A 25,668-nucleotide genomic window follows, 5' to 3' on the forward strand; every position below is an offset into this window, starting at 1 on the left:
TTCATTCCTCAAAACTCAGCATCATCACCTATAGTACTCTTTTTTCCACTCCTCCTGTTTTAGAGGAAGAGGTAGATATATTCTGACTCTTTGCTAAAGCTAATCTGTCTGTGTCCTTGATCCCACCTCCTCCAGACCTTTATTCCAATAGTCATCACTTCTCTTTCTCATGTATTTTCACTCTCCAGTGGCACGTTTCAATCTGTAGACAAACATATTAAGACAAAACCTTCCTGTGATCCTTCTACTCTCATTTAACTACCTTCTTCCTTTGCTTCACTACCAACTTCTTGAAAAAAAGTTGTCCACATCCAATGCTTTCATTTCTTCACCACTCACTGTCCTCAGCCTCTTTGTACTCTAGCTTACCTCCTTTCTACTCTGCTGAAATGGCTCTCTAGTAGGCTGCCAATGGCCTCCTTATCAAATCCTCCTTATCAAATCCAACGACCTTTTTCCATCCCTCATCTTCCTTGATCTCCCTGGAGCATTTGACCTGTTGCCCACTTCCAACTTCTGTATGTTCTCTCTTCTCTTGACTCCAGAGACACCATAAATCTAATTTACTCCTGTCCCTTCACTGCTACCTATTTGTAGATGACACTTAAATCCAAATCTTCAACTCTGCTGTCTTTCCTTAGTTCCAGTCTCCCCATCTTCATTTCCAAGTAGATGTCCCACTGGCACCTAAAACTCAACATGTTAAAAAACTGAGCTTACTTTCCTTTTCCCTAAATCTGCTCTCTTTATGGTCTCTTATTTCTGTCCTGAGGCTTCTTTCACCCATGTTTGAAGCTTTAGTGTTATCTCTAACTCTTCCCTCTCCCTCACCTCTCATATGCAATCATGTACCAAGTCCTGTTGATTCTATCTTCATGATATATCTTATGCCCATTCTCTCTATTCCCATTGGGATGACCCCGGTGTGGGCCTTTATTACCACCTGCCCAGGCGATTGCAATAGAATATCAGAATGTCAGAGTTGTAGTAGATCTCAGAAGTCATCTGACTTAACTATTACCTTTAAAAGATATTGGATGCATTGGTGTCAGATAAGCATAAGCCTCTTCTCAGAGTGTTGCTTCCTTGCTATTGCTTGAACAAGACCCTCTATCTTCTTCTAACTCCTTGCACTTTCTCTAGCTGTCCCTAAGCCTGGAAATTTTTCCCTCCTTAGCAACATCTTCTGGACCCCCGGATTCTTTCAAGTCTCAGCTAAAATCCCATCTTCTACAAGAAGGCTTTCTCAATCCTCCTCAATGCCAGTGCCTTCCCAGAGGGGATTATACCAGATAGATGTATCATATATATACATTGCTGATGTACGTAGTTGTTTGCATGTTGCTTCTTCATTAGACTGTGAGCTCCTTGAAGACAGCAACTATTTTTGCCTTTCTTTATATCCGGTAGCATAGTGCTGAGAACATAGTAGGCACTTAATAAATGCTTGCTGACTGACAGACTGATCAGGAATTGCATTTCCCACAAGATGGGCAAAGGCTTCCAATTCCTAGGTGTCATAATCTGTTAACAGGTCTTCCCAATTCTAAACTCTTCCTCTCTCTAAATGATCCCTCATACCATTGCCCGACTAATCTTTCTTAGGCATCTACCTTCTCAAAAAACTTCAACGGCTCCTTAATCAAATGATCAAAAAGGATCAAATAAGATAATATTTGTAAAGTACTTAGTACACTGTATGTCACATAATAGATACTTAATAAATATTTGTACTCTCCCTTCACCCCTGTGGTCAATTATGTAAATTCAAAAAACTTCTACCTTATCTTTCCAGTCTTTTCACATACCACTCTCATATGTCAAACCAGAAACTTTAAATGTGAGTTGTGATGATGATGATGATGACATCCCAAAGTAAAGAATTCACCAACCCTTGAACATAGCCTATACTTTCTTACCTCCATGCTGCTCTCTGTGCCTTTCCTTAACCACAGCATTTTGAGTTTCTACCCACCATTAAAAGTCCAATCAAAATGCTATTTCCTCCATGAAGCCTTCATGGATTCTCATTAATGGTATTCTTCCCCTCAGACCTCTCCCTAGACCTTTCTTTTGCAGCTCTCTAATGTGGTCATGTATTATAAGGTTTCATGAATGTGTCATATTCCCTTACTTGGAATTCTTAGTGAGGGTGTAGATTATGTCTCAACTGAACTTTGCATCTCTTCCAGGGCATAGCACAGAATTCTGCACAGAAGATGGTCTTCAATAAAGGTTCATTGAATTGCCTATAATTAATTAGACGGAAAGTGGCAGAACTAACATTCTGGTTCTTCATTGCTCAATAGAATCTCTGTTTCTTCATTGATAAAATGAGGGGATTATACCAGATGGCCTCCAAGCTTCCTTTTTAGCTACAAATCTATGATCCAGGTTTTCTGACTCTTAGCCTATAATAAGTACTCACATTTATACACTCATGGGGCTGGGGTGGGGTTAATGAGAGTATGTCAGATCAAATGGTGGAGCTCCCCAATCAATCTCATGAAATTACATTGCATGTACCACTGTTAATCAGCTGAAGTGAAGAATCTTGAATGCCATTGCTGTTTTTGGTAGTAATAGAGACAAAGGAGGAAAGAAATCTCCCCATTGCTCTGCATATTTTGAAAGAGGGCACAAGGGGAAAGGAAAAGAGAGAGGCATCAAGAGCTGAGAGTCCCAAAGAATAAGATCTGCTTATTTTTGTAGTACATGAGGAGTGGCTGATTTCTCATATACAAACAACTGCCAAATTTTGTCATTTTGTCCCTACAACATCTCTTGTATCTATCTCCTTTTAATGAACACAGCCACAAAACCTAGCCAGGCCCTTCTCAACTCCTTTCAGGACTATTGCATAGTATCTAAATTGGTCTTCCTACCTCCTGTCTCTTTGATCCATCCTTAACAAAGCTTCCAAAGTGGTTTTCTTTTTTTAAAAAAATTCTTTTTTATTATGAATTTAACACCAATAAAAGTGAACATTTCAATATTCCAAGAAAATTTAAAAGAGACTTTTAAATGAAGCTGATAACTTTCATTATGTATGGTTTTAAAAGTATATATTAAATGAATCATACTAAATTATAAATTGTACATATAGATTATATATACAAATATGCATGATAGTAACAAAATCGCCTTGCTTGTTTATGTCCCCCTTTGACCTCCCTTCTACTATCTTTATGTATTTCTTTTAATTGTTTCATTGATGCTATTTTCTTTCCTTTTTTGTTTCATTGCTATTACTATCCACTAATACCCCTTCCCCCACCCCAAAAGCCCTTCCTTATGACCAATAATTATGGTCAAGCAAAACAAGTCAACACATTGGCCATCCCTGAAAATGTATGTCTCATTCTGCACCTTTTGCTTATCATTTCTCCGCTAAGAGGTAGGAAGCATGCTTCATCATCAGTCTTTTGAAGTCATGATTGGTCACTACACTGATCAGAGTTCTGAAGTTTTTCCAAAATTATTTTCCTTTACATATTGTAGTCAAAATGCAAATTGTTTTGGTTCTGCTCACTTCACCTTGCATCAGGTCATACAAGTCTTTTCAGGTTTTTCTGAATCTGCCTTTTTCATCATTTCTCATGATGCAATACTATTCCATTACATGCACATACTATAGTTTATGCTATTGTTGTTCTTTGTCCTTCATTCTCAAAGAGGACAAATGACATCATGAGCGTGATGTCTTGACTCATGCATAAGTTTAATTTGAGCGAGGCAGAGCTGTCTGTGCAAATTTGTCAGCCTTGCTCTCTTCTCTAGAATCACTGGTGTCTAATAGCAAGAGAAAGGTCAAAATGACTGGTGATGGCCCAGTATAGTTTATGCAGTCATACCCCAATTGATGGGCACTCATTTTGTTTTCAGTTCTTTTCTACAACAAAAAGAGTTGCTATCTCTTTGTAGATATAGATTCTTTCCTTTTTGTCTTTGACCTCCTTGAGGCATATATGTAATTATTGTAGCTCTTTGTCAAAAAGTCAAGAAAGGGTCAAAATTTAGCGAGAGGGTAGAGTTCCAAATTACCTTCCAGAATAATTGGACTAAGTTATGGCTCTATCAACTTTGCATTAGTGTGCCTGTCATTCCATTGCCACTCCAACAATTGCTATTTTTCTCTTTTGACACTTTTGTCAGTATAAGTTTAAAGATGAACCTCACAGCTGTTTTCATTTGTATTTCTATTATTACTGACTTGGTGTGTTTGTTTGTAGCTTGCATTTCTTCATTTGAGAACTGCCTCCTCCTATCTTTAGACTACATATCTATTGTGGAATGATCCTTGTTCTTATATATTTGTATCAATCCTCTAAGTATCTTGGATATGAGACCTTTGCCAGAGAAATTATCTGCAGAGACTTTCTTCCAGGAACTTTTTGCCTCCTAATTGTATTTATGGTACTTGTACAAAAGTTTTTCCAATGTAACTGATTGAAATTATCTTTTATTTTCTATTATCCCTTGTTTAATTAAGAATTCTCTCCCTATAAAGCTGTGTATTTCCTTTTTCCTCTAATTTGTTTATAACAGATGAAGACTACATCTATTATTTCATTGGTATAGGAAACTCTCATATGAGAAAACTTCTTCCACCATAGGTTGGCATTTCCCCCCCCTGCAATTTATAGTATCAGAAAGCTTACTACATGGAGAATACAAGTGGCTCGCGCAAGGTGGTTTGTATCAGAGAAAGTCCAGTTCTCTATCCAATGCTGCTTCTCTTGTTTATGATATGACCATACATATTTAAGCCAGGGATCTATTTAGAGCTTGTTATAGTACATGGTGTGAGTTGATGGTCTAAGCCTAATTTCTGTCAGACTACTTTCCAATTTTTCGAGTAGCTTTTATTGAATAGAAAGTCCTACCAATATGATTTTCCTAAAGCACAGATTGATCACATCATTCCCCTACTCTATAAACTCCAATGGTTTCTTGTTACCTCTAGGATCAAATACAAATGTCTCTAACATTTAAAACCCCTTACAACCTTGTCCCAACCTCCCTTTCCAGCCTTATTGTACATGACTTCTCTTTACATACTCTACAATGTACTCGAATTGTACTTTCTGTTTCTCATATGGAACACTCCATTTTCTATTTCTATGCCTTTGAACTCATTGTCCCCCATGCCTAGAAGGTACATCTCCCAGGTCTCTTTCTTAGAAGCCCTAATTTCCTTCAGGGTTCAGCCCAAGTACTACCATTTTTCTGATCCATACCCCACTCCAACCCCAGCTGCTGGTGTCTTCTCCTCCACCCTAAAATTACCTTGCATCTAGTTTGTATATATCAATATATGTGCCTTTTGCCTGCTCACCCCCATCCCACCAGAATGCAAATTCCTTGAGGGCAAGGAATGTTTTGCTATGAATTTGTGTTCTCAGGACCTAGCATAGTACCTAGCACATAGTAGATTAATAAATCATTGTTGATTGAATCAATCACTAGGAGTTTCCTCTGTCCCATGTAATGGGACAGAGGGGGAAGGGATCCTTCAATTGGATCATGGACTCCTTGTCCAATCTCTCCGAGCTCTTTAAGTTTGTAGTACTCTTTCCTCACAACAACCCTATGAGATAGGTAGTGTAATTTAGTCCCATTTTACTAATGGGAAGTTGAGGCTCAAAAAAGTTAAAATTATCTGTCCACTGTCAGTCAGATAATGTTGGAACTTATCTTCTTTCTTCCTTTTTAAAGGTTTTATGGATACCTTTAGTTTTGTAACACAGTAATTTCCAGATATTCTCCCCACCCAAATTACTGAACTCTCTATAGTGAGTCTTGCAGAAAGGTGGGGAGAGGGCTGCCCTCACTCCTCTTCTCCCTTATGGGAAAGAAGATTCCAGCCAAGAGGACTAAAAGGAAGGCTATTTCTTGTTTTTCAGAGGCAGCACTTGGGAGGGACAGGCACTCAGTGGGAGAACAAAAAAGGACTAAGGGACCACTTTTGCTTTCCACCATGGGAAACAAAGGTTTCTATGTCATTCTAAAATGCCAAGTTCTTCCAGTCTTGGTCTACCATATGGACAGAAGCACCCAGGAAGTTTATCATCCCCCAAAAGCCCAAACCATTTTATGGTCTAACTGGCCAATGTGTGGGATGTACACATATATAACATGCATATGTGTGGGAGGATGAGGTCAAGGGAAGAAGAACAGAAGGGAAAGGGAAGTACTAACACTTTTTCACCAGTGGTGAGTATTAATATTAACAGAGCTTCTTCCTTTGATCATATCACCTTCTTAGACTTCCTCTTTCCCAGCTCTCCTCCCATAGAAGTGACTCTTATCCTTTGTTTGAGTTACTCTTCTTAAGACACTATCAACCTCCATTATGACTAATGTGCTCAGGTATGGGTGCCCTTAGGCAAGTCACTTGAATGAATGAAGAAAGCATTTATTAAATGCTTATTTACACCTCTGTTCAGTCATTTCAGTGGTGTTCTTTTTGACTTCACTTGAGATTTTCTTGGCAAAGATACTGAAATGATTTGCCTTTTCCTTCTCCAGCTCATTTTACAATAAGGAAACTGAAGTGAACAGGGTTAGGTGACTTACTCAAGGTAGGTGTCTGAGGCCAGATTTGAACTCAGGTCTTCTTGACTCCAGGCCCAGTTCTCTATCTATGCACCACCTAGCTTCTACAGTAAGTAAAGGGGATGCCTATCTCAAATATGTGAAGACCTCCCCCACTAAAATGGGTAGATGAGAACAATTTGTTCTAATGGTCACGAAGGTGGCTAAAACAGGCCCTACGGAGAGCTTGGTAAGACATGGAAGATGCCAAGTGCACCTGCTGTATCCTGGACCATCACTAGTCCTCTTGACTTTTGTCTTGCTACTAGACTTTGATGACTCTGGAAGACAGAGTGAGGCTGACAACTTTGTGCAACTTTGCCTCACTTAAACCCAATTCAGGAGCAAATCAAGACATCGTCCTATGATGTCATTAGTCCTCTTTGAAAGCAAAGGACAAACAACAAGAAAAGCCCAAGCAATGAGTCACTGTGTCCTTGGAGCCCTCAGAAATTTCCAAGAGAGCTCTGGGTGAATGCTCGAACCTGTTTGTGTTTTTTTTTAAACTTGATCATTGTATTTTAACATAATTGGTTTTCTTTGTAATCTTCTGTATTTTTATTTATGCATTCAAAAACATTAAGACTTCACCAGCCTGCCAAAGGGGTCCATGACACAAAAATAGTTAGGATCCCCTGATCAACCTCAACCTTATTATTTCATAGATGAGAAAACTGGGCCCCAGGCAAACCATCATTTGCTCAAGTCAAAGAAGTAGTAGATTGCAAAGCCAGGTACTGTTTCTCTAAATCTAGCAGTTTCTATCATACCACACTATCTCCCTCGTTCAACATGTTCATTGTTCTCTGAGGGAAGCTTTCCTCTTAGGAAAATACAGGTGTTCTGAGTAGAAGTGAAAGGCAAGTCCTAGGAATGATCTAGGAAAGGATGAGCTTTTAAGTTTGACCCTATGCCTTCAGCAGTCTCATAGGGTACACCTGCAGATTCCTGCCTCAGTTACTGGGGCTGGCCAGATTGATGAGCCAGAGGTAGCATAGTGTAGTAGATTCTTTGTAGATGATTCCCAGATCTAAATACCTCAGTCTCTCTCCTGAGCTCTAGTTCCACATCAGCAACTACCTATTGGATACAACCAAATGGACATCCAGGCAGCTAGGTGGCACAGAGGATAGAGTGCCAGGCCTGCAGTCAGGAAGACTCATCTTTCTGAGTTCATATCTAGTCTCAAACTTATTAGTTGTGTTACCTTGGGCAAGTCACTTGACCCTGTTTGCCTCAGTTACCTCATTTGTAAAATGAACTGAAGAAGGAAATGGCAAACCACTACAGTATCTCTGCCAAGAAAACCCCCAATGGGGTCATAAAGTACTGGACACAACTGGAAAAAAAAAGTGGATGTCCAATGGATACTTCAAATGAAACATTCTCTAAAACAGAACTCATTATACTATTCTCCAATCCCTGCCTTTTTCCTGACTTCTCTATTTCTGTTGAGAGCACCCCCATCCTTCCAGTCATCTAAGATTGCCATCTGGATCATCTTTGACTCTTCCCTCTTCCTCAACCTGAATTCCTTTCTTCCTTCCTTCTTTCCTTCCTTTCTATTCAATTTCTTTATTTTCTCTATAATTACAGAACAGCCCTTTTGTTGGACTCTGAATGAGCCTGGCATCCCCAAACTGCCTCTTCCTATGCATACACCTAGAACAGTCCTTCCCTTGGACATTTTCTCTTCAACCCCAATTTCTAATCAGTTTCCAAACCTTGTAAAATCTACCACCACCATATTTATTCCCTTCTCTCCAGTCACATGGCTCTCACCCTAGCTTGGGTCTTCCTTACCTCTTGCCTACACTGTTGCAATAATCTAATTGTTCTCCTGGCTCCAGTCTCTCTGTGCCCTAATCCACTCTCCAAACAGTTATCAAAGAGATGTTCCTAAAGCACAGGTATGATCATGTCACTTCCTGGATCAAGAAACTCCAGTGGCTCCCTCTTGTCTCAGGGATAAAATACACAATCCTCTGACTTCTGAAACCCATCATAACCTGGCTCCTGCTTACCCTTCCCACTCTCATTCACAGACTCCATATCCCAGCCAAACTTGTCTGCTCATTGTTCCCTGTCTATGCTTTTCCATCTCTTGTCTTTCAGGCTTTTCTGTCTTCACTCCCTTGCCTCTGCTTCCCTGAATCCCTAGCTTCCTTCAAAGCTCAACTCAACTGGCCACCTCCTACAGTAAACCTAAACTAGCATTTCAAATTACTAGCCCCTCCCCTGAGAAATTACTTTGTATCTAATTATCTGTACATATTGTTTTCCTCCCATACAATGTAAACTTCTTAAGATTAGGGATTCTCATTCTTTTTTGGTTCTGTGCTCCTAGTGCTATCCATGATGCCACACATAGCGAGTACTTAGAAATTTTTTGAATGAACAGAATAGAAAACACTACATTTGGCACCACAGGACCTCTCTAGGTCCTTTTTCTCTCCCTGAAAAAGGACAGGGGTGGGAGAGGGCTCTTAGGTTCTTTAATTGGAGGCCCCCTATTCAGCTGAGTAGCTTGCTGCCATTCCAAGAAATCCTTTTAGTTTAAAGGAGTACAGAGTTTTCTCTGGGCCTCAGAGTGGGGCTGGAAGAGCCAGCTGGAAGGATGCAACCAATTCCCTTCTTTGGTTAATAACCTAGTACAAATGTTGGAGGTCAGATTTCAAGAGATGGGGAAAACCACCTTTGTCATTCATATGTGTGTGTGTGTGTGTGTGTGTGTGTGTGTGTGTGTGTGTGTGTGTGTACACATGCATTCTGTGGTTACAGAATGCTATGCTGATAAGGCCAAGGTTGTGAGCTTCATCCCGCAGGAATCAGTTGGCTCTGCCCTATTCTATGGCCAGAGATCAACACCTCTCACCCTAACACAGGATAGCGTATTGGCAAGAGCACACGCCTGGAACTCAAGAGATCTGGGTCTTAGTTCTGGCTCTGCTTCTTTGGGCAAGCAGTTTCTCCTCTCAGGGCTTCAGTTTCCTCATCTATAAAAAGAAAGAGTCAGGCGAGATGATCCTTAAGGATACTGCCAGAGTTGACCATTTTGCATAATGGTGACAGAATGGTGACCAGAAGGGCCACCTTCTGGACTGGACCCAAAACATAAGAGAAGCCCGGAGTAATAAGGGCATGGGAGAGATGCCCATATTCACCAGAGAAAAGCCACTGATTATATTTGGCTATTCCTCAGTTCCCAGAAGCTGCAATTGCTTAGCACCTTTGTCAAGGTCAAGCATTCATTCACTCTTAGTCATTTTTTCCCCTACCCTGGTTATCATGTTGTTTCAAGGCATTTTGGGTCAAAAGTCCTATAGCAGATTATTAGTTTTTTGTTTTTTTGCTTTTTGGTGAGGCAGTCAGGGTTAAGTGACTTGCCCAGGATCACACAGCTAGTAAGTGCCATGTGTCTTGAGGCCACATTTGAACTCAGGTCCTCCTGACTCCAGGGGTGGTGCTCTATCCACTGCGCCACCTAGCCACCCCTGTGGATTATTAGTTCCTATAAAAGAACAGCATACTTTTCCTGCTGGTCAGGGTTCATCAGTCTATTAGTATTTTCCCATCTCATAGCAGTTATTTTCTAATATTTTCATATGTTAGAAAATATGGAGCCCTTTTCCATACTCAGCCTCTGCCTTTACACAGACTATCCCTCCTTGCTGGAATGTAATCCCTTTTCACCTCTGCCTTTTAGGAGACTTATTGATTTTCTTCAAGGCTCCAGGCCTGTACCATTTCCTCTGGAAAGTTTTTCCTGATTCTTTTATTAGTTTAAATTCCCTCCTAAATTATCATGCACATATTTGTTTCCATATTGTAACCCCTCTTGGTGTGTTTATTGTTTGTCCTTTATTCTCAAAAAGGACCAATGATATCAGGAGGATGCTGATTTGCAAGTGAGGCAGGGCTGTGTCTAGTCATCAACATCCCTCTCTCCCAGGTAATCAGAGTCCAGTGGCAAGACATAGGTCAGGATGACTGGTGATGGCCCCAAAATCAGCGGGGGACTGTGGCCTTTTTTAAGCTAAGGCCTTTCCCAGGTCCCAGTTTGTTTACAAGAGAGAGACAGCAGAGACTATTCATTTTGTCATTGTTGGAGAAGACTTTGAAAGTACCTTAGACTCAAATCAGTCAATACGTGAGGAAATTATTTCAGGCTATTCTTTGGAAGGTCAAATACTGAAGCTGAAGCTTAAATACTTTGGCCATATAATGAGAAGACAGGATTCATTGGAAAAGACCTTGATATTCAGAAAGATTGAAGGCAAAAGGAAAAGGTTGAGATGGACAGATGATATTATGGAAACAATGAATATGAACTTGGATAACTTCAGGAGACAGTGATGGATAGAAGGGTCTGGCGTGCTATGGTCCATGGGTCATGAAAAGTCAGACATGACTGAACAACAAAACATGATCAACAACAAAAATCCCCGTTCCCTAACATGGGATACTGTATAAATGTAGTCAGTGCTTATTAAACGCGTATTGGATTGGATTGGATGAAAATAATGGCTTGAATTGCTATAGTACTTTAACATTAATAAATTGCTTTCCTCAAAACAATCCTGTTAGTGGAGGTAAGAAGTACAAGAACTTCTATTTTACAAATAAGGATACTGAGGCTCAGAGGAGTTAAATGGTCTGCGTAGAGTCACACTGCTAGTAAGAGTCAGAGATGGATACTTGGTTCGAGGTCTCCTGGCTCTTCCCAATGCTCTTTCACTACAATGTCCCCATGACGGCTGTGTGAGGGTTGGAGACGGCAATGCATCATCACTAACCTATCTATCACCTTGAACCAGTTGGGGAAATCTGCTTGCAACACCTCCCAAACATTATTGCCACCTACTCCATAATCCAGTATGAGGAAAGAAGACTAAGAGCCTCCCTATAGTTTTACCTTTTAATGCAAGTTTTTTACTGTTCTGAATCATGCTTAATGGGATGTGGAATATTGCTGTTTGGTAAGCACAAGACAACGTGTAAAGCAGCTGTTCCATTATATTCTTATTACTATTTTGTAAGTATTATGTTTAACAGGGATCACTAGATAGATTTGAGGAATTAATTTTTTTTTTGATCATGGCATTTCAATATAATTGGTTTCCTTTGTAATCCTATGTATTTTGTTTTTATGCATTTACCAATATTACTGAGAAGGGATCCATGCCCCCAAAACGTTAAGACTTTTTGTTTTGGAGGACACATTGAGTCATGGGAAACACTAACAGCCATAGCTGTTACTCAACAATTTTGAATGTCTGTGACAAATTCTTCCCTTTTCCTCTCTCCTTCCCTCTCGCCCTACCCCCAAAGTATTTACTGAGTTTGGCCAGGTATCAGAGTTTTCCCACAGAGAGGCCTAGCCCCTGAGCCATCGTTCTCCCTTAGCAGACTGCCCTGAAGTCATTGGCACCTGTCTTGCATCAGCTGGCGTCAGCAACATGTCCGCCTCTCACTTTCCTTCCCTCCGACCAGCCACCAGCTCTTAGGTGCCCTAAGAGCATTCTCACCCGGCTCCCAGCTCTACCTTCTTTTCCCACCAGCCACAAGAGTGTAAACACATGGCAACTTGGGGCCCTGACACCTGCTGTCATTTTCCCAGGCCCCTGGGAAAATGCTGCTTCCTATCATGACTTAGCAAGAGACTTGGCAAGCACTGAGTTGCTAGTAAGACTGCATATCACTATGAGCCAAGTGGGGAAGCCTTGCATCACCTTCACTGCATCTCCCCCTTCCTATTGCATCACCATGTTTCTCACTCCTGCACAATCCCCCTTTTCCCCACCATGGTATCCCTCAGCACTTCATTACTTCCAAATCAGGAAGGGAACCTAGGAGTCCTCGTTCTTACACAGAGCCAGACCATCACCCCTCTGGCAACCAAGAAACTTGCTCAAGCTCTTTTTCCATATGCTTCCTAAATACCTGCCCTGCTCTGCTGACACACAACCGCATTGTAAGTTTCTAGAGATCAAGTACTTTGTTTCCCCTTGACTTCTTTAACCAGCGCTCAGTAAAAGGCTCCACACAGTATGGAAGTCAAGTCATGCTGTCCACTAACTTTCCCAAGCCTCCTTCAGCCCCACTTCCCGTTACGCTAACCATGAGCAAGGCTCTCCCTCCCAAGAAAGAAAATTCCTATGAAAACACAATTAAAAGGTAAGAAAGCTTTGGTTACATTTCTTTCAGGCTGGCTTCCTGATTTCTTTTATGTGGTCATATTTCAATCCAAGGTCTTCACACACTCCTTTATTAGGCTCTGGGTACTTGGAGCACCATTTGGTATCCAGACAACTGCCATTAACTCTTGCTGGCCTCTTCAACTAGATCTGAGTAAGCTGCATCTCTTAGGCTATTGCTTTCTGTGCAGGGTTTTTCTGCCTTCTTGGGTCCCTCCTCCTTGCCTGAGTTCTCCCCCTAGTGCACAAACAGGAGGTCCCTGTAGAAGCCATTAGATGCTTTTCTCTTCTAAGAAAAGGCTGCTTTCTGATTTCATGTTGCCCACTGGGACCAGGGTAGATCCCTGCTGTCTGGTAAGATCAGTAAGATATTGCACCAGCATCAGAGAATGAGGTAGCTAGGAGCAGGTAGGGACCTGTAAAATCACACCAGACCAGGAAGTAAACTTTCATGAGACTTACCAGTGAGGATCATTTGGACCAATTAAAATATTCTTCCTTAGCCAATATTAGAAAACTTGCATTTTGTATACAGGGAACATATGCAAAATGCAGTTATCCATTCCACATCTCTAGGGTTAGGGGTGTGATACCCCCAAGGTCTGGAAAATACATGTAAAATGTTTTGGCCCTCTCTTTGTACCAGAGAAGAAGTCTGAATTATTATGGGATTAAGAGAGAAAATATTTTGATATTATACAATACTACACATATATTTTCTGCATTTCTGAGTTTCTAAACTTTTTTTGTGTCATCTACAGCTTCCACAAACCCCCTCCCCCAAATTCCCATTTAATTTCTTATGCCAACCCAAGATATATTGAAATCACAAAGGGGAAAGTCTCAACGTGGAAGGGATAATTGTACTTCCTCATCTACAAAACCTAAATTACAACTCACAGCCTCCAGAAAGCTCTCCCTCTGAAATCTAATCCGGCACTGACCACTCCTTTACTGCACGCTCTGTCAGTATTGTTTTCCCTATGTGAATTTGTGCTTGTTTGCATATGACATATAAATATATCCACTCACAGCACGTAGGGTGGATAAACAGCACAGATAGTCAAGTGTTTCCTATGTGGATTGTATGTCTTTTAGCAAAAGGCAACTCAGGGGATCCATTGAATTCTTCCCTACCAGGTCCCTCCAGCCCACTTGATCAGATTTGAGGATGTAATGGGCAGGTAAAAGAGACAATGAGGTATAAAGGTTGTGTCTCTTTCAGACTTGAAGTAGTTGCATTTGCATGTTATAAAAGATATCCTTGGATTTTGAATGGATGATTTTGCACTTCATACAGGGCATGAAACATTTCTGACTTCTACTTGTTATTGTCATTGTTCACTTACAGCCGTGGTTTTCTTCAAAGATATTGGAGTAGTTTGCCATTTCCTTCTCCAGCTCAATTTATAGATGAGGAAACTGAGGCAAACAGGGTTAAGTGACTTGCCCAGGGTCACACAGCTAGTAAGCGTGTGAGGCCAGATTTGAACTCAAGAAGATGAGTCTTCCTGACTCCAGGACTGGCACTCTATTCACTGTGACACCTAGCCAACCCAGTATAAGCTGGCTTATTCACAGACCATAAAGGGTGAGAAACTGGGAGAAAGGGACTCAAACATTGCTTGCAAAGAAAGTATAGCTCTTTTAGGAGATAGGAATAAATTCCTCCATTAATCTGAGAGCGACACATCCTTGGTGGCAGTGGAGAGGTGGCGCAGTGGAGAGAGCAATGGCCCTGGAGTCAGAGTTCAAATCCAGCCCTAGACACTTAAAACTTACTAGTTGTGTGACCCTGGGCAAGTCACTTAACCCCGACTGCCTCACCAAAACAACAAAAGCAAAAACAAGCTAGTCAGCTTTTTTGGTCAGTCCTGAGAGTCATATTTGACATTCAAGAAGAGAGTCAACTATGGGATGAAGAATCCCATTCTTGAAAGGCAATCACTCATTGCTTTTCCTTTGGTGTCTCTTGCAAAGTGCAAGGTAGGGGGAAAAGAGCTTTCTCTCCTCTTCTGTCCTGCTGGCGATGTTTTCTTGCAGCAGAGCCAGTCATGTTGAAGGAGAAGCCATGTCTGGCAGAGAGCAGGCCCAGGAAGTCCATCAGAGTGACCTGCATAGCAGATATTCTACATCCAGAGAGCAGCAAGCATCATGAAGACACTAAGAAAAGATAAAAGATACCACGGCCTTGTCAGGCCCAAGGTGGGAGCTACTTTGTACATTCCCTATGGGTATGACATCTCTGTTAGTGGATTCTATGTTTGTGCCCAGTCTTCTCAGTGCATTTCAGGTTTATGGATTTTTTTGTAGCTACTCTTGTTAGTATGCAATTTCAGTGAATGCCTTTGCTTTTAGTGAGTAGCCTTCTGGCTATTATCAAAGGTAAATGTATTGGTTGGGGCTTATGAGTTTTGCCCCTTTAGTTTCAGGAGTAGGCCCACAGAGTACTCTGAACCTGAGACAGTCATTCCTTGAGGGACCCTGAGGGACAATATGTATGTGTGATTTGGAGGGAGAGAAAGATAGAAGGGATATCAGTTAGGTGGCCCTTCTACATGCCTTCCCCTCCAATTCACACTTACATATTGGGTTAATAGAGTGCCTGAAATCAGGAAGATGAGTCTTCCTGAGTTCAAATCCAGGCTCAAACACTTACGAGTTGTGTGACCGTTTGCTTATTTCCTTATCTGTAAAATGAGCCGTAGAAGGAAATGGCAAACTACTCCGATATCTTTGCCAAGAAAACCCCAAATAGGGTCACAAAGAGTCAGACACAACTCAAAAAGGACTAAATAACAAAAAGGTGAAAGTGAGGAAGGAGAGGAACACAGAACTGGAATCCCACTGACAACTTCTGTAGGAACATGTATCTTAAAGATGGAAGGGGCACCTAGAAATCAACTTGGTTTAAAATTTAGCCTTTAGGTAAGTATTATCCCCATTTTTAAGGTGAGGTAATTGAGGATTGGAGAGGCTAGGTCACATAATTAGTGGCTTACAATACATGCCCTTTGAGGTTTTTAGAAAGTGACAGTATTTGCTAGGAAGATTCACATTTTTTTACTAATCCAATTCAAATCTAGTTGGGCATGTTACAGTGCGGATTCCTTTCACATATGGTTTGGACTTTTGATGCTAAAATTCTGTGATTCTGATTCTGTGCAAGTTACTCAAGTTATCTGTCACCACTTATGGTCACACTTCCATAGAGTGTGTGTGTGTGTGTGTGTGTGTGTGTGTGTCCCTGCCCTATACTCAATTTCTGTTTCCAGTGTGTTCTATAGAAGCTAATATTGGAGGTTCAGGTATGCAGGGGCTGCTCAGAATGCCACGGTGGTAGACTGGCATTACAAGGGGCATACATAGAATCAGAGAACCCTAGAATGTAGTGGAAGCTAGAAGGAACCTTAACGATCATCTTGGGTGGGCAACCTGTGGCCTTGAGGCCATGTGCCCATGCAAACTTTACAGAACAAATCCCCTTAATAAAAGGATTTGTTCTATAAAACTTGGACTCAGTCAAAAGGCCACACTCAAGGACCTCGAAGGCCTCAAGGAGGCAGGTTGCCCAGCCCTGAGTCTAACCCCTCTCATGAGAAAACTGATGCCTAGCGAGATTCAATGATCTGCCCAGTGTCACAAGAGGAAGTAGCAGCAAAGCTAGGCTTTAAACCCAAGGTCTCTAACTCCATATATAATACTTCCTACTGCATCGTGCTGCCCAACAGTTCGTGATTAAGAAGTTTAATGTCCTTCAAGTAAACATTTCAGAAAGGACACCTCCCTTTCTCTCCTCCCATACTGAGAACAACCTGGTCCTTTTGGACCCCTTTAGCCCCAGCTGGCCCCTACTTATCTTCTCCTGTTCCTCTACTCTCCACGCCTCCCCCACCCCCAGAGGCTGATTGACAGGTGGGATTTGGAGCAGGAGATTTATCCCACACAGACCTGTCTTCCCCCTATCCTGAGGTGTGGTTCAAAGGGACAGAAACTATGCTCATGGACAGATCTAATTCAGGGGTCTAGCCCTAATATTACAGTAAGACTCACTGACCCACAGTGGGAATATCTGTGTGGTTTAAAAGTCTCTGCCCTCTGGCAATGGAGTTCAGGATACAGTATAAATGGAGGGCTGCATTTTGGACTCAGCTCATATTATTTTTATGCTGTATGCACTTCTTGTCTCCGAACTCTTGAAAATTGTTCCCTGCCCACCCCAAGAACCCAACAAAAAAGTACCACTTTTTATTTATGTGCAGGAAAGGATCAGAAGTGAGACCACATCGCAGGTCTGGGCTGGGAGCCTAGCCAGCCAATGGGAACATACCAGTACTCTCCCATTGCAAGATGTACTGTGGCCCAAGTTTGAAAAGGAGGAGACGTTTAAAGAAAGATAAACACTGGAAGCATAGTCTTACAATGACAAAATAACAGAAACATGTCATTTGAGCTGGAAGAAACCTCAGTGGTTATCTAATCCAACACAGGCCTCAAAAAAATCCTTGCACAATATACCCAATAGGCAGTCACCCAACCTTTGCTCCAATGAGGGAGAACCCACAGTCTTCTATTACTGTTGAGGGTACCACTCTTCTCCCAGGCATGGAGGTTCTTAAACTAGGTGTCATCCTTAATTCCTCCCTCTCTTTTACCCCCATATTCAATCGATTGATAAATCCCGATGATTCTTTCTTCTCAGCGTCTCTCATATTCCCCCTTCTCTTCTCTGACACTGCCACCAGCCTGGTGCAGACCCTCGTTATCTTAGGCTCCAAATACTGCAATAACCATCTGGTTATCCTTGCCTTGAGCCTCTTCCCAATCTAGTCCATCCTCCAGTCAGCTGTCAAATTGATCTTTCTTTCTTCCTTTTTTTGGTGCCATGATTTTCTTCACATGAAAGGGGAGAAATACGCTATACCAAAGAATGAACAATATGACAATATTTTACAACACAGCATCTGAAAAAAAAAGTTGGAAATAACGCTCCAAGTGGATAGATAAGCCACCATACACTGTACATTGCTCAACAGATTGATCTTTCTAAATCACAGGTCTGACCATGTTACCACCACAATAGTCCCCTCTCCCCCTCCACTAGCTCCCTATCACCTCTGGGATCAAGTATGAAATTCTGTTGTTCAAAAGCCCTTTATAACCTGGCACCTTCTTAACTTACCAGTCTTCTTACATCTTACTCTCCACCCTGTAACACACATACTCTGTGATCCAGTAACACTACCCCCTTTGCTGTTCCTTGCACAAAATAGTCTGTCTTCTGAATCTGAGAATTTTTGCTGGCTGTGCCCTATGCCTGGAACTGTCTTCATCATCCCCTCCTATCTTTCCTTGCTTTCTCTGAGTCCTAGCTAAAATCTCTCTTCTAAAGGAAGCCTTTCCCTGATCCCCCTTAATTCTAGTGCCTTCTTTCTGTTGATTATCTCCCCTTTATCCTGTTTATAGCTTGTTTGTGCATAGCAGTTTGTGTGTCATCTCACCTATTAGGGAGCTCCTTGAAACAAAGACTATCTTCTGCGTTTCTTTGTATCCCCAGTGCATAGCACAATACCTGGTATATACTATGAATATGTTTATTGATTAAATGAAATGAAAAATATCAATGTAAAAGCATCTCTAATAATGAAAGAACTAATCAAAGTGAATTTCTTGCGGTGTAGTTGAAAAAGACAGGCAGCATGGCCAACAGAGAAGGCTGTATCTGGGGTCAGAAAGACATGGTTTCAAGTTCCCATCATCACATACTGGCTGTGACACTGCTCAAGTCACACTCTTAGCGCTCTAGGCAACTCTCTAAATTACAAATGAGCTGCTGACTTGCCAAACTGCACCTGGGAGCTGCCTACGTTAGGGAAATTACAAGTCTGGACCCATTGTATTGTAGCCTCTTGAATACAAGAATAAAATATGATCCTACCCCAAGACTATACTCAGCATCCTGCTGGAGTTCTAGTCCATAGCAAAGACCAAACTAGCCAAGCCTTCTGCCTAGCCCTGATGCCTTCTTCTTGCTATCAAACCTCCTACAGAAACACCAGACTCTCCACCCCCCTCCCCAATTATCCTCATTCAGAATGGCTGAATTCCTTAAGAGGCCCCCTAATGATCACATTTTCCTGGAGATGGTCTAGAGAAGGGAAGTGAAGACATATACTCCCTTCCAATAAAGATGCAGCAGATGACACCATCTAATTAAAGGAGAAGAGAAACTCACTGGCAAAATGGACTAGGAAGCAGAGACAACCTAAACAGCCAGGACATGAAAGCAGGGATGTTTCTAGCACTAGTGCCGGGGACTTTGAGAGAGATAGGGAGGGAGACTCAACCACACACTAGTATTGGCCTAGGCTACCCTTCCTGCTTAGTGACTGAAAATGGTCAAACCTCCTTTCTCCCATGGGCTCATGCTAGCCCAACCTCCCCTCCCCCACCTCTGGCATTGCTAAACTAAGCAGATTAAATCAAAACACTGCCATTAACTCTAGCAAAGAACCAAAATAAATGTTACTTTACCCACTCTGACAATGACTGGATGTGATTAGGGGTGGGGATGAGTAACAATTCTAACGAAGAAACCCTCACATGAGCAATATTTCTTTCTCTCAGGCTTCCAGAATAACCAGCACTAACCCTTGCACCGGAAATAGGAACTTTGCCCAAGACAAGCAAACAGAACTGCTTATGAAAAAGCTGTACTAGCCAGTCAAATTCTTTGCTGGTTGGAAATGGTGTTGTTTACCGAGGAGCCGCATTTGGAGTCTCTCAACCTAAATTATCTTCCTGAGGCCCTTCGGGTCCCCACAGATTCAGGAAAAGAATTTGAGAACACAGGGAGACTCTGTGTTGTGAGATGAAGAGGGGGAGGGATTGTTGGAGTTGGACAGAAAGAATGCCGGCACCATGCAGAAGGTGTGGTATGTGTGAATTCTGCTGCAGGCTCTCTCGTGTGTGTGTGTGTGTGTGTGTGTGTGTGTGTGTGTGTGTGTGTGTGTGAGAGAGAGAGAGAGAGAGAGAGAGAGAGAGAGAGAGAGAGAGAGAGAGAGAGAGAGAGAGAGAGAGAGAGAGAGAGAGAGAGAGAGAGAGAGAGAGGCGTGGGAGAAGGCAATACACACTGGACTTAGGGCACAAGAACTCATGAAATGTTTTAAATGACTACGACTGGCTAAAAGAATTCCCTCCTGTCCAGTGGAGTGAAGGCTCCCCTAGAGGGTGACTGAAGTCAAAGCTGGGGCAGGGGACGTGGGGGACCTAAGTGGCCTGCTTGGTCTTTGCTGAGAGAATTCCAAGCCGGTTGCTGAATGTACTGGGTGAAAGGTGGTCCCTACGACCTCACCAATGGCGCCGGAGCCCAGGAGGTTTCATCTTTCAGGTTGACCTAGCACAAGCGGCTAGGTGCTTTTCCTTTGAATTTCTGCCGATTTTCATTGAGAAGCTATTAGAGAGGCTGCCAACTCGCGCTACGTCCCTTTAATTAGATTCTTCCAAATTTACTTTGTCACTGAGGTTATTAATATTTATCTGGAGCAAACCTGACATTATTAGATTAGCAGCCAGGCTCTAGGGAGCAAAGTCTTCGCCCTTCCGTGGCAATCGCCTGCCTGGCGAGGGTTTCCAATTCCATGGTCCCCTTCTTGTGAGGGCCGTGGCTGCTAAGGAGGACACGCTCAGTCTCGAACATGCCTTCTTTTGGAAATCGCACCTTTATTAAAGGAATTAGCTGTGCTTTGGGGGCGGGGAGATCGTGGGTATGGAGGGAGTGGTTCTACTTGGGAGAAAAAAAAAACTCAGGCTAATCAAGGTAGTATGGTCCTCTTCAGCTTCCACTGCAAGTGGCACAGTTCAGTCCAGGGTTTTGCTGGGACAGTGGAAAACCAGTCTGTTCTGCCTGGATGCAAATATCAGCTCAACACTTCGAAGATGCTTATTACAAGGTGTGCAATGTTTTCTCCCCCACCCATACATACCTTCCCCTACTCCACCCTCCCTTGAAAAACAGCCTATTGCTTGTGAAATCAAAAGGACACAAAGCAGCTTCTCCAGAAAAATGGAAAAGACACCAAGCAGCTAAGGTCCGCTAAGGTCTTTTAACCTGGATATCAAGGAATTTTTGTAATGGGACTAAATCACTATACCCACCCACCCACTCCTTTCTCTTGGGGCCAAAGTGAAAAGTACTAAAAAAAAAAATCACCACAAATTAAATGACCAAGGAAATTAAGAACTGCTAAGGTTGTAGGCCAGAGTTTGTTCTTGAAGGTCTGCCCTGAAAAGCTAGACCTGTCTACGATGGCTTTAGCAAAGTACAGAGAAGAATCTATGGAGAACACAAACCTGTGGAATTGGGATCTTTATCCAGTTGAAACTAAGCTTGAAGTTAAAAATATCAGTGTTCCAGGTTTCAGTATGGACAAATCACTGGTGACAGATTAATTACAGAAAATAAAGTTGGAAGGGAAAATTCCATTTCAATCTCATTTCTCTACCATGTGTCAGGCTTAGGGATCACCTTTCCCCGAAATGATAGGTATTCACTTGCCATGGACTGGACAGCCATTATAGGGTTGTTGCAGGAGTCAAACAACTTGGACTTGAGTAGAAAAGCCAAAGGAGAAAACTAATTTCTGCATAAAGATTTCTCTGCTCACCTTCTATACCAGTGGACCCTCATATTTCAAGCTGTGAAATGTTTTCAAGAGACGAAAAGGAGTTCACAGTTAACTTTGCCTAAGGAAAGATTTTTTAGATAGAAGTGTCTCACTACCCCCCAAACCCTCTGTATGCTGGGTCTAACTCTATAAAATTAAGGGGCTGTACAAATAACTCTGACCACCTTCATGGAATCCCTTCCCTTTTGGTGACATGCAGGTCAGCTCTTGGGGGGAGGGAGGGTGTTGGAAGAGATGCATCATCCTATGAATAGACTTTTGGCATTCTGAATTAATTTCAGATCCAAGATACTAAATGGGATTGTTCATTCTCAAGCTGATCTCTGTGCCTGTTAGCTGAGTTCTAACTGGTCACTCAGCAGCTAGTTGTATTTAGGCTTTGAAATGGCTCTAGCTCTGGCTTCTTAGGCCCTGAGGAAGTTTAGATCCTGAAACGACTTTTTCTTTTTCTTTCTTTTTCTTTTTTTACATTTTTAGGCCATTGGGGTTAAGTGACTTGCCCAGGGTCACACAGCTGGTAAGTGTCAAGTGTTTGGTCTGAGGCCAAATTTGAACTCAGGTCCTCCTGACTTCAGGGCCGGTGCTCTATCCACTGCGCTACCTAGCTGCCCCCATGAAAGAACTTTTAACACAAGGAAACTCCATGTTGACCCCAAAGATCTGGGAGAGATTATTTCCTTTTCTAGCCCCTGGCAGAGGGAAAATTAGTTTCAAGTTCTTTTCTAAAATACCCAAGATGTTGCAGTCGGGGTGAGCACCAAACCTCAGTGGTGTGTTAGAGAAGAGGCAAACAGTGCACAGAGGAGATGGAACACAGAGACAAGGCAGTTAACTATTCCCTTGCCATAACTGACACTGGGGAAGGAGACTTCTTTGTCACCCTTCCGCTGGCCAATCTCCAGTAGCCTGCTGAGGATGCTACACAGTCTACAAATAACATATTCACAAAACACTCAACACAGCTCTCTTCAGATCCCAAGACGATGAAGTTGGTACCACATGTGGCCAGATAATCTTCATTTCAGTTCCCTTGGATTTCACCTTCAACCCAAAACTTTTCATCGTTTGTCAGATACCCACAGGGTGGCTTCTTATTGGATACAACACCTTGAATAACTGTCTCAAACACAGGGAAAGGTCTGTTCTCTATACTTGCTAGTTCTGGAGTGATCAAATGGCTTCAGTCAAACAGAAAAGCCAACCTTTTGTGGATGCTCAGTGACTTGGTTAACATTAGGAAGAATCTTTCCTAAGTCCCCTAGAATGACCTGGAGACTTTCTGGGAAACTGCAAAGAAAATGAAATCTCTGCTGGAAAGATAGTACATTCCTGACACACAGTTAAGTGCTTAGTAAGTGCTTTATCTACACTTCCCAATGGAGACCTGCTACTTAGCATGACATCAGAAGGCCTTCTTGGCTACTAAGTGGGACTTCCTCAGAGGACAACCAGATACTTTCTGATCAGTGTTACCTGTTTTTGACATTTTCTTGAGGTGAGGCATCAGATGCAATGGTGGCCTAACATACTGGTAACTGCCTAGATTATGGGAGGCAGCCATTGCCAACTGGCCAGTCTTGACCTATGTCTTGCCACTGGACTCCGAAGTCTCTCCAGAGTGAGGCTGATGACTATGCACAGCCCTACCTCACGAATGCAATTCACTTCCAAGTCAAGACATTACCCTCTTGATATCACTGGTCCTCTTCACAGAGACAAGATCTATTTAACCATTCTGTCACTATACAGCTATATCTATGATTTCAAAATTCCCAATATTCCAGAATGACTATTTGTTGTATCAGCATGGTTCAGCATAAAGAATACTGGAGTTCAGAGTCAGAGGGCTGGTGTTTCAATCTTGGCTTTGCTGCTTAATACCTTTGTGGCTACAGGTACTCAGGATTTCTCATCTGTAAAATGAGAGATGGACTAGATTATATCTAACTCTCTTCCAGCTTTAGATATTTTGAATTGGAACAGGTGGAGAGGTATCCTTGCTTTATTAAAGAAAACTGCCTATGGATTATAAAGCAAAGTCCCTGTGCTAGGAAGATAACCATAACTTCCGATTCCAAGTTCAGCCACTAGAATAAAATATTCTGAGAAATACATCTTCCTCACAAATATATGTATACATCCTTTCAATTTAACCAAAAAGGAACACATTCTTATCAGAGACTAAACAACATAAGACCACAGAACAAATCCAGGAGAGGATGGCATCCCAAGAGCCCATTTACTTCGGCCTTTAAAGTAAGTCAATCTAAATCTGAAAACACCAGTGAGGTCAGTTCCACATTTCTTCTACTCCTAGCCATTCTAATACCAAAAAAAAAAAAAAACCCAAACACCCCTCTCCTGTCTTTTAAAGTAACTGATGACTATTCCTTTTGTTTCTCCCCATGGGGAAAATGGAGAACTGGTCAGTACTCTCCTAATAAACTCCCAAATAATTTTTTTTTGTTTTCCCTCAATGCCAACTCCTCAAACCTCTACTCATAGATCAAATTTCCATCCTTCTTTGATCTTCTGATTTCTTCAAACTAATCTGAGATTGTATAGGTGTAAATTGGACAGAATTCCCTAACTAGAAAGAACCAACATTGTAAACTGCATAAAAAATTTTTTGGCTCTTGTATACTCCAGTATATTAGCTTTTTAAAACAACTGCACTGTACTGTTGACTCACAATGAGTTTGTAGTCCATTAGGAATCTTAAGGTCTTTTCCTGCTATACTGGATAGCCAAAAATTACCTACTATGTGTCCATGAGTTTCCCATCTCCTTTCTTTTTCAAAAATTTCCCTTGTATTTCATTTATGCATATCCAACTACTATTCTAAGAAGGGATTCATAGGCTTCACCAGACTGCCAAAGATGTCTATGACACATAAAACAGGTTGAAATTTGTTCTTCTTGATCATCACCCCCTTTCTGTTGAACTTCTAGTTGGTCAATGGTGTTCTGAATATTGTATCTTCTTCAGATTCACTACAACTCCACCTAAACTGGTATAATATGAAACTCTGCTTCACACATATTTCTGCACCCAGTAACTTGGTATTTAGTGTGCTTCACAAAGAAAGCAGAGTATTATACAGTGAAGGCAGATATTTTCATAGATAGTCACTGAATGGCACATTTTAAAATCAATTTGTCTAAATTATATGCACTATACTTCCCAGGAGCCCAGGGACCTCATGACATTCCTGAGATGTAAAATGAAAATAGTTACAGGGGAGGAGAGGGAGATTAACTCTTGAGGTACTATAGTACCTTCTTCTTAGAAATGATTCAGATGCTACTTACTCTTTATAATTCTCCTGTTCCCTCATCCAATTGATCAGTTCCCACCAGGAACAGGGTAAGTCTCAGACAGACACTACCCTCACTTCCTTACCTGTGTTGAAGGTATCCTGGGACCTCCCTGGTAGGTAGGTAAGGGAACACTCACCCTACTATGACGCCTCAATGTACTTGCCACCTAGCTCTATTTCCCCTAAGTAACAACTGCAGCTAGGTGGCACAGCTGATAGAATGCTGGGCCTGGCGTCAAAAAGACTCATCTTCCTGAGTTCAAACCTGGCCTCAGACACTAGCTGTGTGATTCTGGGAAAGTCACTTAACCCTGTTTACATTCGTTTCCTCATCTGTGAAATGAACTAGAAAAGAAAATCGCAAACCACTGCATTATCTTTGCCAAGAAAACCCCAAATGAAGTTGGACACAACTGAACAAGTCAGTACACCTACCTTTCCATTCACCATAAACTGACCATAAAGCCTTCTTTATGGTTTGTCTTCTCCAAATACAATGTGAACTCCTTGAGGACAGGAGCTGTCTTGAATAGGAGCTATTTGTATCTTCAACATTTAACACAGTTCTCCACACATAGTAAGACTTTACTCTTACTATTTAGTAGAGAAAGAAAACACATAAATATGCCAAGTAGAATATGATAGATGCATAAAAAGAGTGTAAAATGCCATTTGGTATAAGATCAATGACAAATTTATGTTTTTGAATTGGGCTTTGAAAGAGGACATTCCATCTATGATTCCAGTTGTCAGCTTTGAGGACCAATAAGATCAAGGGGATATTGTATTCAAGTTCAGGGTCATTTCATACCATCGCCTTATCATTTTCTCAACTGGCATTGGCAGACCCTTGAAAGGTCAAACAGA

General features: G+C 41.8%; 1 long non-coding RNA gene across 1 annotated transcript; it reads right to left on the reverse strand.

Annotated features, from left to right (window-relative positions):
* Positions 1-17,211: 17,211 nt before the first annotated feature.
* LOC144457721 (uncharacterized) lies at positions 17,212-25,377 on the reverse strand. The gene is made up of 2 exons (XR_013487156.1): positions 19,329-25,377; positions 17,212-17,712 (listed from the first exon to the last, which is right to left on the reverse strand). It is a non-coding gene; the product is annotated as an uncharacterized LOC144457721 (long non-coding RNA).
* Between the last annotated feature and the right edge of the window lie 291 nt (positions 25,378-25,668).

Source organism: Phascolarctos cinereus, unplaced genomic scaffold (assembly GCF_003287225.1).
Source record: "Phascolarctos cinereus isolate Bilbo 61053 unplaced genomic scaffold, phaCin_HiC Scaffold_5;HRSCAF=322, whole genome shotgun sequence".
Classification (NCBI taxonomy): Eukaryota; Metazoa; Chordata; class Mammalia; order Diprotodontia; family Phascolarctidae; genus Phascolarctos; species Phascolarctos cinereus.